Genomic DNA, 16,200 nt, shown 5'->3' on the forward strand with positions numbered 1-16,200 from the left:
ATAGATTTCAAAGATAGTTAAATTACATTGAATATGAATGAATTAAAATGAATAAATTAATTTTTAATGGAAAATATGAATATAGTTAGTTTGCAATTTATTAAATAAGCATTTGGAACACAGTCATCATCACTGTAGGTACCTCTGTAAAATGAATTGTGTTTTAATGCTGCATTAATATGCTCCATTAGTTTGTTTAATTCATTCATTATTTAGATCATAATTTCTTTTTGGGTAATTTCCCACCATCTAATGCAATATGATTTTGCAATTTACATATTTTACAAAATGTTTAACTACAGTACAATATGAATACTTTCATAAAGTATTTTAAACAGTTTGGATGAGATTGTATATTTGTTTAAACTGTCAGTCATGGAGACTGATTAAATAACGTTAACAGAAGGTAATAAAGATATTGGTCAAACTTTTGTACTTTAAATTAGCTCATTGGCAAAAGAAATCATAGATGCTACACTGCAATAGTGGTATCTTGTCAAATTGTCTGCAGAATTTTTTTTCTTCTGCCCGCCAATCTCATTTTGCTTTAAGGAAATCCACTTACCGTATATAACTGGCAAAAAACATCAAATGATGAACAGTGGGCTGTTTTCTCTTCTCATGACCATTTATGTTCAACATCTCTATGCAAAATGACATTTTATCACTTTTATCAGGTAAAACGTAGACTGCAGTTGACATTGTTCCTCAGTTTTGACTTTATCTAAATTAAATTGGTTATTGCAAATATTTTTTTTTCTGCCAGGATTTCAAATTAATCTATGCAACTTCAATTTAATCAAACCTTTAATAAGTCAGTAACATTATTGTTGGCACAAATCTTTTCCCACATAACTTACTTTGTTACCTTTATTTCCTTGAGAAAAAATAAATCCTAGCTGAATACAATAAGTTATTATTAAAAACTGACAAATATTCAATTTTTTAACATAGCTATATTTTTTTTGTACGTTTCTATTTAATTATTGGCAACTATGTATATTTTTTTAAATTTAAGTTATAGTCCTTATAGACACAAATGAAGCAAGCATAAGTTACAATAAGTAATATAGTAATGGAAATGAAAAACAGCAAGAACTCGGCTAAAGTAAATAAAAATAAATCAGTGATATATATGTATAAGAATCTAGGAAACTAGCAATCCTTTCATTAAAGTAGAATGTACTTGAGGGAAGATTCTAGAGTGAGAGGCTGTGAATACCCTTGGCACAGGCACGAATACATATGCAGAGAACTGAATCAAGATAATGGTTCTTTAAAAGAAACTAAGAAAAAGAGGATAAAAACTGAAAAAAAACAGGACAGAAATTGATGTCTGGTGAGTCTGATGTTATAAAAAAAAATAGTTGGAGACTTCAAAATAAAGTAGCAATTAATTAAATAAATAAATGTCTTATAGCCAAGTAAAGTAAGTGAAGCTGGGTATCCAGAGGGCAGTAAAAAACAACTTTATATTAAAAGAATGCCTATTCATGGTTTGATAGCTGAAATAAAATACGTTTTTTTTTTTTTAATTTTTAAAGAGAACTTTATTTGCTGTGTATACAGGCTGTTTTATTACCTGCCAATTTCCAAATGGCCAGCTGAAAACGCTACTAAGACAAACTATGGACAAACGGGGCTGATTTTGGAAGATATTTTTTTTTTTTTCTTTGTTGATGTGGGAACCATATATGAGGACATGTTATAGCAATTAAAGCCAGGATAGAGAAATGGAATACCAAAAGTGACTTTTATTTTGATCCTGCACTTTTTGTTTTTGAAGTAACTGGATTGATATTGAGAGCGACAAAAAAAAAATACACTTGTTAGACACATTGATTGAAAATTTGGCTTGATAAACTGTACATTTATTGAATGCTTTGTGTAAATAGTTGCTGTATATATACATTGTATTTTTTCATTTTAACAGACTTGTTGGAAATTATAAGCCAGTTGTATGTGCGTGCGTTATTTTACTCAAACTAAATATATCAGGGGCTCCTAGGGACAAATAACATTTAACAATGGACATTGAGAAGCACACCTTAAAATTTAAAGGTATGTTGCACATATATTATATGATGGTGTGATCAAAAAGTGTTGTGTCTGAACCTGAAAAAGGTGTTCAACGCGTCTAGTTTGGTAAAACACCAAAGATTAGGTCTTGTGTGGTAAAATACACAAATTACATGTTTGTAGCATTTGTGCTTTGAGTACTAGCCACGGTACCTGTCAAAGACAGTAATAGAATAATTATAAAATATTTGCTATCTCTCATTCTACGTGTACCTTCAGTGACTTTCCTCTGTATTTGCTTGTGTATGAATGTTTCCTTACCAGCACTCACACTCTCAAGCACATTCCTGTAAAGCCTGCTTCTCACACTCTGTCCTTATTTTCGAGGTGCTTTTCTCAGATCCTGTTCGGCTTTATACTTGCCATCTTTGAAGGTGATGTTCTCACTGTGCCTCTTGCATCTCACACTCTCACTTCCTTTTTCGATTGTGTCACCAAAGTAAAACTGATCAATCAGATTTCTCAGAGAGACTGAGCACACAGACCTTAGTGTTTTATGATATAGTAGATAGATGTTTCCTGTTTCACAGCCAAGTCAACATATTGAAAACTGCAAAAATAAGTATTGTACTGTCATTGCCTTTCTGATGTTAGAAAACCCACTTTTGGAGGTTCAGTCTTGCCTAGTCAAACTGTACCAGGACCAGTCCCTATCATAGGCCACAGTAATGATATACTGTAGCATTCAGGCATTTTTCATCTGGTTAGCCTTCAATATCTGAATGACTTCCATCCTGTCGCTCTGACGTCACATTTGATGAAGACCATGGAGCAGCTGCTGCTTAACCACCTGAGGCCACAGGTCCGTCACGCCCTCGACCCTCTGCAGTTCGCATACCAGGAATAGTTGGGAGCGGAGGATGCCATCATCTATATGCTACACCGATCCCTCTCCCACCTGGACAGAGGCAGTGGTGCTGTAAGAATTATGTTTTTGGACTTTTCTAGCGCCTTCAACACCATCCAACCTCTGCTCCTTAGAGACAAGCTGACTGAGATGGGAGTAGACTCACACCTGGTGGCATGGATTGTGGACTATCTTACAGACAGACCTCAGTATTTGCATCTCGGAAACTGCAGATCTGACATTGTGGTCAGCAACACAGGAGCGCCGCAGGGGACTGTACTTTCTCTGGTCCTATTCAGCCTATATACATCAGACTTCCAATACAATTTGGAGTCCTGCCACATGCAAAAGTTCGCTGATGACACTGCTATCGTGGGCTGCATCAGGAGTGGGCAGGAGGAGGAGTTTAGGAACCTAATCAAGGACTTTGTTAAATGGTGCAACTCAAATCACCTACAACTGAACATCAGCAAAACCAAGATGCTGGTTATGGATTTTAGGAGGCCCAGGCCCCTCATGGACCCCGTGATCAACATAGGTGACATTGTGCAGAGGGTGCAGACCTATAAATACCTGCGAATGCAGCTGGATGATAAATTGGACTGGACTGCCAATACTGATGCTCTGTGCAAGTGAGGACAGAGCTGACTATATTTCCTTAGAAGGCTGGCATCTTTCACTATCTGCAATAAGATTCTGCAGATGTTCTATCAGATGGTTGTGGTGAGCGCCCTCTTCCATGCAGTGGTGTGCTGGGGAAGCCGCATAAAGACGACGGACACCTCACACCTGGACAAACTGGTAAGGAAGGCAGGCTCTATTGTAGGCACAGAGCTAGACAGTTTGACATCCGTGGCAGAGCGACGGGCGCAGAGCAGGCTCCTGTCAATAATGGAGAATCCACTGCATCCACTAAACATCATCTCCAGACAGAGAAGCAGCTTCAGCGACAGACTGCTGTCACTGTTCTGCTCCACTGACAGACTGAGGAGATCGTTCCTCCCCCACACTATGCGACTCTTCAGTTCCACCCGGGGGGTAAACATTAACATTTTACAAAGTTATTGTCTGTTATACCTGCATTTTTATCACTCTTTAATATTTTTTTTTTATCAGTATGCTGCTGCCGGAGTATGTGAATTTTACCTTGGGATTAATAAAGTATCTGTATCTGTAAAAGATTAAAATGTTGCAACTGTGGAGAGAAACATATTAAAGAGGATGGCAAGTACCAAAGGGATTAGGTTTTGATCACTTCAGTCCATTTTTTGTGAACAATTAAACATGAGAAATGTCTGTGAAATTTGGGTGCCCAGAGTGTTGACTACTAAAATGAAGTATCACTGTATCCAGTTTTTTATGGTGTATTTTAAACTCTTAAATTCAGTCAGCGAGAAGTTTAAGAAACATTTCATAATTGTAAATTTCATATGGACTGATCACTATGACCTGGAGTTCAAGCAACAAAGGAACCATGGTAATTCTCTAACAGCAATGAAATCCAAGATCCTAGCCGGTGATGGTAAAGATCATTTTTACAGTTTTTCATGATGTTCATTGGTCCATTTTAATTACATGTTTCAAAAGGACTATATAACCAGTCAACATTTAGAACAATTGGTTTTAATTTTGCAACAATCAGAAAAGAAATGGTGACGAAAGCTGCTGATGATCAACTCTCTGCTTCTTAACACTGTCTCTGTTCATGCTGCACACGTTGTGAAGACTGTTCTGCATAACCGTGGATTCAAAGATATACCACACTCACTATATTTTCGAAAATGTGCCTTGTATGACTAACGCGTGTTTTTAATCTGCAGGGCTACTTCTATCGGACGTGCAATGCCAATAATAAAGATGCTAAGTCAGCCACACTCTGAGTTTGTGCAGTCTTCCACTTTGTGGCTGAGCTGTTGCTGCTTCTAGACATTTCTGTGTCAAACTAATAGCACTTACAGTTGTCCGGAGCAGATCTAGCAGAGAGGAAATTTCACGTACTGGCCCATGGCAAAGGTGTCATTCAATGACAGTGATACATTTAAAGTCACTGAGCTCTTCTCATTCTACTGCCAGTGTTAGTCAATGTAGATTGCAGGGCTATGTGCTTCATTTAATGCACCTCTTAACAAAGACACACTTGCACTGAATAATTTGTAAAGGTGTCCACATACTTTTGGCCATATAGTGCACAATCTGCATATCTACAGTAGACTGCATATAATTACTAATTTCCAAAGATGTCATTTCAGTGAGTGAACAAATAAAATATAAGTAATATTAATTTTAACAAATTTGAACATGTTGAGATGCATTAATAATTGTTTATTATGCAAAATAATTTATACATTTTGCACATACTAAAAGCATACAACCTCTTTTCGTGTGTAAGAGCAATATGGCTACTTCTCTCGGACACTAAAGTCCCCCACCTGTGCCTCTCAGAGGTTGCATATAAAATTTCTCCTACCTTTTGGCTCTTTTTACTAACTTCTCTTAAGACTTCTTTGTGGACTTGTGTTGATATTCCTATTTTTATCTTTCCTTTATTTTTATAGTTGCTTTAGGTTTTCATGATGGTACTACTTTTCTTATTACATTTTTCTTCTGTATTTGCTTCAATGTTCCCTGTCTATATATTCTGCCCCAGTAAATTCCTCAACTTGATCCTTGCCATTTCTGGCCTGTTTTAAACTATAGAATAATTTACTGCAGGCTCAGCTACTAAGAATAAGTTCAAAAAGTTAAACATGAAGGGAATCAGGAATGATTTTCCTTCAGTAAAACCTTTTTAAGCAGTGCAGTGCCCTCAAGGTGATGAGGCGTTGCTTTAGGTCTGCAAACTGGGCCCATTATTTTTCATTCCTTTAGCAAGGACTGAATTACACAAAATTTTGGGTTTGCAACCCAGATGGGAAATGACTCAAAGCTCAGTACAGCACAAATTGGTTACAAATGCAGAAATCAAAGTTATCACACAAGCTGCCACAGATGGCTCTATTTTACTTTCAAAAATATGTAAATATGGTTCTACACAGTAACTTGGTTCATGTGCAGGGCAGAATACACCTCCTGGCAGAGGAAAACTGAATTTGTAGAGCATATAATCTAAAATGATAAATGTTTGGCAAAAACAATAACAATATAAGGTTTCAAAGTAGCTTCCTATATTATAATTAGCTCTATGAGGACTTAAATTCTCACTAACTCTAACTGTTGGTTTTCTCTGGAGACACTAGCCTCCTCTCACATCCCAAAGACATGCAGGTTGGGTAGACTTGAAATCCTAAATTGACCTGGTGTTAGCAGGGTATGCATTTTGGCTTAAATATGCCCTGTGATGGACTGGCACCCAAAGTAAAAAAACATATTGCTTATTACGAAAAAAAGATGTATCGGTTACACTTTCACACATTTATTCTACTAATTTGTTCTCTGTTATGCTTAAGTAATTTTTTAAGTTATAAATACAGTCCGATTTGTGTATGTTTCTTGTCTGTTTGTAATTTTTATAACATATTAGGCACACATATTTGCAATAGCCCATTCTTAAAAAACAGATTTTGGTGTTTAATTGTTATTTACAATGCCTTTAATTTTTGGCAGTATTCGTTAAAATTACTATGTTTAAAATATGCCTTGTGTCAATTTGATTTACTCTAGCTGCATAGTGGAGAACTGCTGCAAGGCTGTATTCATTTACTGAATTTTACAGGAGTTTGATTTTTTTCAGTTAAAACATCCAAAAAATTAGACTTATTGTACTGCAAATATTTTCTTTTACTCTACTGCTTGGTATTCCAATAAAACAAGGATTTCTCTTTCTATGAACATCATTAACTAAGTTTGGAGTGCTTGTATCACTGTCTCATCATTACATTTTTCCAATTTGCTTTTTCTATCAATTTTCTTTTCAAGACATTGGACTTGATTGATTTTATTTCTTTAAAATGGCCCTGTAGTGAGGTAACATTTGAGTGACTTTTCATAAACCTGGACTAAATCACAGTGAATCACTTTGTCAAATGGATGATTTTAACAGAATCATGTGATGCAAACTATGTAACAGGCACAATTAATAAGTTAACAACTGTGCATCATTGTGGTAAAAGGGTAATGTAAATTAAGATGCACTTACATCACATGAAATATCAGTTTTCCTATTACAGTTTGGGTATGTTTGTAAAGATGTGTAAGAACTGCCCGAGGTGTCTGTTTTGTTGCAGATTAATTCCAAGCTTCAATGGAACCAAAGTTAAATGCACTTTTTCAATGGTATTGTGAAACTCAAAACTGTTGTGATTGATTTTTGCAACCTTGAAAACTAATACAGTATATGACTGATGTTAAGAATAACCACAGGTTCTTTTTTTCTTGAGAAAAGTGATTTCAAGATACTTAATGAAATGGTGGGATTTGTTTTCCATTTTTTGCTTTTCACTGTTTTCTCTGCTTCTCTGATTCTTCTGTGTGTACGTTTCTGGTAATAGGTAAGCATTGTATTCACTTTCTGTTATTTCTAGTATTAATGGAGGGTTCTGTATGATAATAGTCTGAGCTGTAGGTACAGCAACAAGTGCTATGTGTAAAATACCTGTTGTAGTAATGCACAATGATGATGAAGTCTGCAATATCTGAAGCTAAACAGATATCTGAAGGTTTCTCCTGGATTTTGTGGCTTATAGTGAGGCTTTTTGGAACATTTGAGTTGGTGTACTGGGAGGGGAGGACGGTTCTAAAATGTAACACTTTTCATTCTTGCACAGTGAAGCCCACAGCATAAAATCACAGACTGATAATACTCCTCTCTGAGTTAGGTGGGAATATTATTCAATCATCTCTTAAGATGATACCAGTTAAGTAGGAAAAATATTTTCTTAGGACACCTTCTTCTCAACTTAAGCCATCCTTCTTGTATGGTTTCTCTGTGTTTTCTGTGTTCCGCTTCATTTTCTGTTTCTCTTTTTATTTATATAACAACTTCATCACTCACAGGTGTGCCCCTGTCTCTGATTGCCTTCTTTAAGACTATTATGTGAATATGATATAAAGGTGTGGAGAGGGTGTTTGCAGGAAAAATATTATTGTCTATGCGGTTGATCATAGCTACATTAGATAGCAATGCTTTTTATCATGGCTGAGATAACTTTAAGCAGTTAAAATACAATGGAACTGAGAGATGTGTGTTCATTTATGCAAAAATAGGAGGACGCAAACACATTGCTTATGAACCAAATATTTCCTTCTTAAACTTTCATCACAGCACATTTCACTTATTGTGTGGAGATGTATTGTCAAAAGGCCGTCCTTTGAAAAAGAACAGAACCTAAACCTAATGCTTTGATCTGAAATTTTGTTGTTAGGGTTAAACGTAACCCAGCCACAGGGGATGCACAAGCCAGTGTGTTTCTTTGTGCCAGTCCCAAGCCCAGATAAATGGGGAGGGTTATGTCAAAAGAGGGCATCCGGGGTAAAAGTTTGTCAAATCAATATGCAGACAACAATGCAAATTTCAATACCGGATCGGTCGAGCCCTGGGTTAACAATGACCGCCTCTAGTACTGTTAGCCAAATTGGGCTACTGTTGGAAATATGGAAAAAGATGATCTGCTGTGGCAACCCCTAATGGGAGCAGCTGAAAGAAGAAGAAGTTAGGGTTTAATGTATATCAGGACTGGGTCTTTTTCTCCAGGTCTTTCCTTTTGTTAAATGTTGTTTTGTGCTGGGCATCACACTTGAATACATCTGTTGCAGCTACAAGGAGGTTTTTAATGAAAACTTAAATTTAAATCAAAGTTTGGTGTTAGCAGAATCTCACAAGTTCTTGTTTTTTTGTTTTCTTCTACAATTATAATTATAACAAGCTTAACTGTTTCCACAAATAGAAGACATCTGCAAGTTTTAAAACTAGAATTCCTGAAGTCTATGAAAAAACTTGTAATCCTAACCCACCTTAAATCCGTTCGCACCTCTCCATCAGTGACTTTTGTTTTGTAAATGTGTTGATCAGCACAACCAGCAAGCAGCTTGCTGTCCCATTCTCCCCCACCACCAGAGCTTATCTCGGGCAAAAAGTTCTCCTAGCTCACAGTGTTTTTGTTTTGCTTTAAGTGTAACATTGGTGAAAGTATATATTTACATCTGTCACTAAGCTTTGTTAAATCAGGTCTAAAGCAGGTCTTTTTTAGTCATTGCTGCAACCAAGCATTTCATTCCTTAAAATGTGTAGTTCTATAGATGTGCATATGTTAGTTCCATTAAATTCCATTAAATCATGCCTCTATAAGACCTCACCATTAATGTGAGCATGGACAAGACACACTCACTGCCTCAGGGAGACATTGATCTGGTCCAGGCTGAGCAAAGACTTTAAAAATTAGTTTACTATATCTAGGTGTAATTTAAGTTTTGATTTGTCAATTTAATTATTTCAATTTGGGCTTGTCTAGTTCTAAGTGATTTGGAGATATGCATTGCTATGTCGAGTTTAATTTGAGGCAAAAAACTGAGAAGTTCCTCCTTCTAAAATTATTTTTTGAGAACCACTTTACAGTTTGCATGATTAAATCCTTATACAGGCAGCCATATGTCTGTCACGAGGTGCTTCATTCTCGTTCAATTTATGTTAATGTTATCCATTTTAGGGTCATATGAGGATGGTTCCTATTCCGGCAGCATCAAGCATAAGGAAGGAGCTGAGTGTAGTCATTTGTTTTAAGGCAGAATTACTTGTGGTTGTGTTAAAACTGAGTGAATTTTAAGTTGGTTAATTAATTAATCAATCTTACCTTTGCCAATACTGGTAATTAAAGTAGGAGACTTGCTGAAGTATTTGGTTATTTTACCTTACCTTTCTCAGAAGTAGGAAGCCATTCTCTGGCCTTTAGGCTTACATATAAATCAAGGTAACTCAGGCACATTCATATTAAGGAACAGAATAATACAATTTATTAATACACTCAAGGATTACAGAAATATGATAAATGCATATATATACTGACAGATAAAACTGAATGCAGACAGAGTAGACAGAGAAACATACATATCCTGGCTGTTTAGTGTATATTTAGAGTTTTAATTTATCTTGGCACAGATAAATATTTTTATGATACCAAGTCTTTATGGAGGATGTCCACAGTTGTGTGGAGTAGTTGCTTCGTTGTTGATCAAGGTTCAAGTGGATGATTCTTCATGCGTTGCAGTGCAGTCTTTCTCTTCATGATCCCTTGTCCATGGTATGCTTTGCCTTCTCAACATCAGAGAAAATCATCAGTCTTTCTGGCACAAGCCTTTAGATACTGAAGTTTTTTTCTTTATGTTATGGCTGCTCCTCAGCAGACAGGGCTCAGTGCTTATCTTGGCTCACTGGAAATCAGCTTTCATGTCCACTATAGGGACGGATGGGTCACCTTTCCAACAATCCAGGCAGACAGCGGCTCACACCTTGTTAGATTCTGAGAGAAGGATTTTAGAATGTCAATGACAATGTGCACAGAGTGCCCCTTATTTATTATACGTGTACCTTTGTGAAAGTGTTTATTTGATATTTGGACTTCAGTCTTCACACATTATACTCCATCCATCCATTATCTAACCCGCTATATCCTAAGTGGGGCGGAGCCAATCCCAGCCAACACAGGGCGCAAGGCAGGAAACAAACCTAGGGCAGGGCGCCAGCCCACTGCAGGGCACGCACACACACACACACACACCCACACACCAAGCACACACTAGGGACAATTTAGAATCACCAATGCACCTAACCAGCATGTCTTTGGACTGTGGGAGGAAACCAGAGTTCCTGGAGGAAACCCACACAGACGCGAGGAGAACATGCAAACTCTACACAGGGAGGACACGGGAAGCGAACCTGGGTCTCCTAACTGCGAGGCAGCAGCTCCACCATGCCGCCCTCACATTATACTCTTCATGTCAAACTTTTGTCGTTAGTACTATGACATGAAAAGATATTTTTTTTTAGGTATTTGTTAAACATTTCTTGTCATCCTACACTTACCCATATCGTTTTAGACACTGAACACACATGAAATGCATGTGTTCCAAATAACGATATATTATTTACCCTATACAACTCAAGGACCTCATACGCAGATAAAGAAGGCTTGAGCAGGGAGAACTTTTTGCCCAAGATGAGCTCCGGCTATGGGGGGGATGGGACAGCTTGCTGCTTGTGCGTACCACAGTTTGAAAACCGTGGGTTTAGCATGTGTGAGAGTGAATGTGCCCTATGATGGATTTAAACACTGTCCAAGGTTGGTTTTGTCTTGCATTATGTTATTTTGCAGTAGCCTGACACATTTACAAAACAAAAGACGCCAATGGAGAGGTGCGAATGGATTAAAGGTGGGGCAGGATTATGAGTTGTTTCATAGGCTTCAAGAATTCTAGTGTTAATATTATGAATGCACTATTAAAAAATGATAGCATTTTAACAAAACTATGAAGTGATATGTATGAATAGAGAATTACTTTAAATGCAGACAAAATAAGGAACATGACATTGAAAAGTGTAAAGTAAATATCTAGTTATATTTCACTAGAAATCAGAATAAAGTTCATATATCTATCAGTTAATGGTTGTATTTGATAATTATGTGATATATTTTGATTTAAGACAGGATTTTTAACTTTCTTTCTTTCTTTCTGACTGGCAAGAATGCACAGGCTTAAAATCAAAACTCCACACTTGTAATCACGGCACATCTTTAAGCATAGAAGTCATATAAAGCAGCTGAAGCATGTAATAAATAGGGCGAGTTTAGAAAGTCATTGTATTTAAGTATTTTAGGAAATAATAGCTTTTTTTTAAAGTTTAAGTCAAAGGTGGTTTTCTTATGCAAAGAAGTTGCCCAACATTTTTGTTTCAATTGAATATTAATTGCCACAAAATGTTCTGTCTAGGTTGGATATAGATGAGTGCAGCATCTGTAGAGTATATTAACAAATTTTAAGAAATGTAACCCTTGATGAATTTAGGAAGCAATGGGAAAGGGATCCTTCACTTAAAATTTAAGGAAAGAAATGGAATTCATATATTCATAAAATACACTGTAGTGTGAAAGTGGCACAGTGGTTAATGCTGCTGCAACACAATTTTAGAACACCATATTCAAAACCTAGGCATGTCACTGTCCTCATAGAGAGTGTGTGTGCCTTCTACCCATATCCCAATGATGTGTTAGATTAACTGATGACTCCAAAGTAGTTTAGCACCGCGGTTTTCAAACTTTTATGAAGAAGTACCACTCCGCGAGGACCAGTAAACTGAAGTACCACTGTCAATGAATCGTTAATTTACGCCCGTGTTGTTTTGAAGAAAAACTCACTATAATCACTATAATGACTATAATTATGATGTTAAAGTGATATTAAACTAATTAAAGAATTGTTTTTAAAAAGTGTGAGGTGTATAAACAGGTAACACGACTGCAAAGACATATGACGGCAGATTCTCGCTCACGAGAAGAATTTTAATAACTTTGTTCACATGCAAAATACATTATCACTTGTAAGGTTACTCACTCTTACTGCCATGCTTAGTGCGAAACATGCACTTTTTTGCCGTCAGGTCCTGGATCTGTGGAGAAAGTGTGCTTACCGAGACCACCAGATCGTATTCCAAATACAAACAATTTCTTGGTTTTGTCTTTATGCTTATCATGGAAGAAAAGGCCTTTTTGCATAGACACGTTGAGCCGAAGGGTAGCAGGGCTGTAATCGCCTTAGCACCGAGTTCATCGTGCTCTTTTCCTCACTTGACTTCAGAATTCTGTCACTTATTTTTCTTTGAACATTTCTTGGAAATGCTGATTATCTGTCATATCTATCAATATCTCTTGCTGCTGGATGGAACGATCGGCACTCATAATAACTACAACAACAACATTTATTTATATAGCACATTTTCATACAAACAGTAGCTCAAAGTGCTTTACATAATAAAGAATAGAAAAATAAAAGACACAATAAGAAAACAAAATAAGTCAAAATTAATTAACATAGAATAAGAGTAAGGTCCAATGGCCAGGAGGGACAGAAAAAACAAAAAAAAACTCCAGATGGCTGGAGAAAAAAATAAAATCTGTAGGGATTCCAGACCATTAGACTGACCAGTCCCCTCTGGGCATTCTACGTAACATAAATGAAACAGTCCTCTTTGGATTTAGGGTTCTCACGGAAGGACTTGATGATGATGGTCACGTGGACTTCTGCCTTTTAATCCATCCATCATTGTTGGAGCATCATGAAGCTTTGGGTAGGTGGAGGTGGCGCAGGCCACCACCACAAAGAAACCGGAAAAAGAAACAGAAGAGAGAGTAGGGGTCAGTACGGATTTTAGAGCCACCATGAATAGCTATTATGAAGAATTAAACATACAGAGTGTCAGGATTAAGTTAAATTAAGTTAAATTGAAGTTATTAAAAGGCCATGTTAAAGTAATATGTTTTCAGCATTGTTTTAAAATGCTCCACTGTATTAGCCTGGCGAATTCCTATTGGCAGGCTATTCCAGATTTTAGGTGCATAGCAGCAGAAGGCCGCCTCACCACTTCTTTTAAGCTTTGTTCTTGGAATTCTAAGGAGACACTCATTTGAGGATCTGAGGTTACGATTTGGAATATAAGGTGTCAGACATTCTGATATATAAGAAGGGGCGAGATTATTTAAGGCTTTATAAACCATAAGCAGAATTTTAAAGTCAATCCTGAATGACACAGGTAACCAGTGTAGTGACATCAAAACTGGAGAAATGTGTTCGGATTTTCTTTTCCTAGTTAGGATTCTAGCAGCTGCATTCTGCACTAGTTGCAAATGATTTATGTCTTTTTTGGGTAGTCCTGAGAGGAGTGTATTACAGTAATCTAGTCGACTGAAAACAAACGCGTGAACTAATTTCTCAGCATCTTTCAGTGATATAAGAGGTCTAACTTTTGCTATGTTTCTTAAGTGAAAAAATGCTGTCCTAGTGATCTGATTAATATGCAATTTGAAATTCAGATTACAGTCAACAATTACCCCTAAGCTTTTTACCTCCGTCTTGACTTTTAATCCTAATGTATCAAGTTTATTTCTAATAGCCTCATTGTATCCATTATTGCTAATCACTAAGATTTCAGTTTTCTCTTTATTTAACTTGAGAAAGTTACTATTCATCCATTCTGTGATACAAGTCAGACATTGTGTAAGTGAATCCAGAGAATCGGGGTCATCAGGTGCTATTGATAAGTACAGCTGTGTGTCATCAGCATAGCTGTGGTAGCTCACGTTGTGCCCTAAGATAATCTGACCTAACGGAAGCATATAGATTGAGAATAACAGTGGACCCAGGATAGAGCCTTGTGGAACACCATATCGAATATCATGTGTCTTCGAGTTGTAATTACCACAACTAACAAAGAATTTTCTCCCTGTCAGGTAGGATTCAAACCAATTTAAGACACTGCCAGAGAGGCCCACCCAATGACTAAAGCGATTTATAAGAATATTATGATCAATGGTGTCAAATGCAGCACTCAGATCTAAGAGGATGAGAACAGATAAATGGCCTCTGTCTGCATTTACCCGCAAGTCATTTACTACTTTAACGAGTGCAGTTTCTGTGCTGTGATTTGTTCTAAAACCCGACTGAAATTTATCAAGAATAGCATGTTTATTTAGGTAGTCATTTAACTGCATAATGGCTGCCTTCTCCAGAATTTTACTTAAGAAAGGCAGGTTAGAGATGGGTCTAAAATTTTCAAGAGCCGAAGGGTCAAGATTATGTTTCTTAAGAAGGGGTTTAACTACAGCAGTCTTAAGACAGTCTAGGAAAATCCCCGATGAAACTATCGAATTATTTTGTTGCCTTGCTCTCGCAATGAAACCAGCTGTTCTTCCTGTCATTGCTGCTGCTCCATCTGAACAAATTGCAACGCACCAAAACCAAAGAATATCATGTTCGCGGAAGAAATCATCAATATGTTTGAAAATTTCCTTACCAGTTGTTCTCTCAGGTAAAGGTCGACAAAGCACAATATGTTCGATTAATATCTTCAGAATCTGGAACACAAACAAAAATGACCAACTGGGCTTCGCCTGAAATATCTGTGCTTTCATCCAACTGCATCGAAAGAAAACTCCTTAGCTGCAATCATCTTCTCAACCACCTGTTGTATCAAATCCTCCGATATATCTTTAATTCTCCTTTGCACGATGTTATCAGAACATGGGATACTTTTCAAAACGCTGGCCATTTTGTCGTCGAACATGATTGATACGATTTCTATTGCCGAACGTTTCTCAATGACAGTATGGGGTTTTATTTTGTTTTGCCGCTAGAAATGACAGAGCATATGATGCCTGCAAACACTTGTCAGGCACACTTGTCGTTTTTTGTCAGGAGTAAAGACGAATTTTTGAAGCGGCAGACAGTGTTCAGAAAAACAACAACGGCTTTCTGTTGTGATCTTTGTGCTTAGTTGTAAAATGTCACTGAAGTAAGGATGGCTTCATACACTGGTTCGACAGTACCTCATTGCAGATAACGCACACAGGCTGCTGATGAGTGTCGCTTTCAATGTAATAAAACCCCCATTGCAAATAGTCTTTGCTGCACTTGCGATTTGGATGGGCTGTCTTTATTTTCTTTTTTGGTGGTTCTTTCGGTGTATCTTGTCGCTCAGCATTCGGTGGAAATGTTGTTTCTGTAGCACCGGAAACTTTGCTGTTCAAACCGCCTCTTAGTGATTCTTGCACAGATGTTGCCACTTTTCTGATAAGAAATTTGTCCATCTTGAAAGAACTGCACACGACACAACACGGTAAAATGGGTAAAGGGCAGGTGCATCACTTTGCACGCAGATCGGAAATGCACCACCTTTCTTGAGACAAACCATAAATTGAACTGAAGAAATGAGACTGCTGAGAAGCCAGTTGTTAATTCCCCCCAAATTCTTTTGTTTGTTCAAAGAAACAGACACAAAAAGGTCATTTCGCAATCCACTTTGAGAAAGGGTAGACTTGAGATAAGACCTGCGAGGGTTTAAGCTTGGGCGCCTGGGGCATAATAATCCATTTGCTCCAACTTCTGGTGATTCACCGGCTGGATGAAACTTGTTGTCTATTTCTGTGCTATTCCAATTTCGGACCAAAGACGTGAGTAGGTAATGGGTTTTCGGGAAATGGGTGCCAGTGCTAATAAAAGCCGGCTTGGAGTCTTCCACGCATTTACAGTAGTAAACTTATACTATATATGATTATATGCAACATATTGGCATT

The sequence above is a fragment of the Polypterus senegalus genome, chromosome 7, assembly GCF_016835505.1.
Source record: "Polypterus senegalus isolate Bchr_013 chromosome 7, ASM1683550v1, whole genome shotgun sequence".
NCBI classification, from domain to species: domain Eukaryota; kingdom Metazoa; phylum Chordata; class Cladistia; order Polypteriformes; family Polypteridae; genus Polypterus; species Polypterus senegalus.